The following is a 2,215-nucleotide window of genomic DNA, read 5'->3' as shown; positions in this document are numbered from 1 at the left end:
GGTCGGGAGAGAGTTGCTTTGTCGACTGTATCTCTTTTTTATTATAGGGCAGTGACGGAGGGGCTACTCACTCTGAAGTCGAACATATCGAACGTGAGAATTTTTTGTGAAGTCCTAACTAAATCACGTACAACTATGAAAAGCATGAACTCGTAACGTTGAAGTCGTTGTAGCAAAATCGAATTCAGTAAAACTATACTTTAAGTCGTAATAATAAGGAAAGAGTCGTCATACAAAGTAGTGAGTCAGCAAAAATGAGCGTAGAATCATGTGAAGTCAGTGCCGAGTCAGTACGAAGTCAGAACGAAGCCATCAAGGTTGAGATCGAGTGGTATAAAAACAATCGAAATGGTCGTGCTGCTGTAATGTACAGTACGCGCCGAGTCAAACCGAGTCATGAAGGTAGGACGAAGTGAGAACGAAGTCGACAGTCATCGCTTGTATTCATCGAAGTCAACAACTAACGATTTCAAAAATTCGAGTCAAACGAAGTCATGAAAGTAGGATTGAAGTCGCACAACATTGTTAAAATAACGTTACGTCGAATTGAGCAGACTTCGCAGTGAATAACCCCTCGGCAGTGATGAAACCCTGACGGCTGTTTGTATAAATTATAAATAAATTCAAGATTGAAAATTTGCAAAAGGACTTTTGCGAATTATGGTGCCATACAGAGTCCAATTACAGCCACTTAATCCAAACTCAAGTTCTTTATGTGAACGTTAACACTTTTTTCACGATAGACTCAATTAGACAGACTCAATTAGATAGATTTTAGCACGATAGATTCAATTTACGACGGCTGAAAGTCTCAGCCAAAGCGACTTTAGTTCGAAGCTCGACGAAACAGTCAATATTTTGCGGTAAAAGTGCGCGACTTAGTCAAGGCAGTTAGTCGTTAAGGAATGTTTTGCGGTGATATAAAAGATGCGATTTAGTCAAGGCCTTTCGTGCTTCGTAGCCCAAGTTGACAGTATGTCTACTTGAACGGTAAAGACGAAGTGAACGGATGGGTCCGGGGCTTACGAAGTCGTGCGTCTCCATATTAAATATAGAATGGAAAATTTCTGGCCCTATCCAAAAGATTCAAACCCCACAGCAGCGGAGTCGAAATTAGAAGCACTACCACCATTCTAGTGCCACTGACGGAGAGACGCACCACGTGACTGATACTAGTGAATCATTAAAGCTGGCCATTAATTTCAAAAATTAATATTTTTAGAAGCAGTCTTCACTTAGAAAAAAGCCTACACACGTATCGAATGAAATTCGATAATCTTTTGAATTATGCTCACGTGACCTTTATTTTAATTTCGAGCAGATAATTATTTTTCTTGTTTCTTTTAGAAAACTTGCCTTTCAGAAATAATGAATGTTCTGAAACTACAAAAATAAGCTACTTTTCATGAAAACAAATTTGTAAATAATAAGTGAATTTGTAATTCGTATATAAAATGTGTACGCGAGATTTAGAAATTTTGTACAAGTTTTTGACAGACGTCAGACCTCAGGTTTTTAATTTCTCTGCGTTTGGATTACGTCTTCCTAAGATTTTAAATTCAGGCTTTTTACTGCATATAATGACTAAATTCTTAATTATAATAAAAAATAATAAATTCTTAGCATTTCGGATCCTCCCTCCAAATTCTGTCTAAATTTTCGGTGTCTCCTAGCAACTATTTTTTTCTGCATTTTCGCCTGAATCCTCGGAATTTATGAGATACATTCAGACGAAACCTTTTCGTATAAAAAATTTACAAAATTGTATCGAGTACGAGATCACTACAGTTCACGAAAGTATAATTTAATTTTATCTTAATAAATATTAACGTTTTATATACGTATTTTCCTATTCCAGAAAACTTAGGTGTTTTGACTTACACCAATTTCAGAGCAAGTTGGCCATTTTCAACGTTGTTTATCCAAAACCCTTAAGGTAAAAGATTAGCCATTTTTGATGTAATATGATTCCTGGCGTAGTGAGGCTTCTTTGAACAACGAGCAACCACAAGTTAATTAACGAAGATTAACGAAAGATATTAAAAAATATTACGAAGAGCAATATATTTGATTAATGATCATAAAAAAGTCTTTTAAATCTTATTTTAAAACTACGTATAAAAGTATCAATTTTTGTAGTCAGTGTTATGTAAAAATGTAACTACTAGCCAATTATTCAGTTATTTACATAAGTAACTTTGCATTTAGTACAAAA

Source organism: Belonocnema kinseyi, chromosome 3 (genome assembly GCF_010883055.1).
Source record: "Belonocnema kinseyi isolate 2016_QV_RU_SX_M_011 chromosome 3, B_treatae_v1, whole genome shotgun sequence".
Classification (NCBI taxonomy): Eukaryota; Metazoa; Arthropoda; class Insecta; order Hymenoptera; family Cynipidae; genus Belonocnema; species Belonocnema kinseyi.
The sequence above is the reverse complement of the archived record's forward strand: the minus strand, read 5'-3'. Positions refer to the sequence as shown.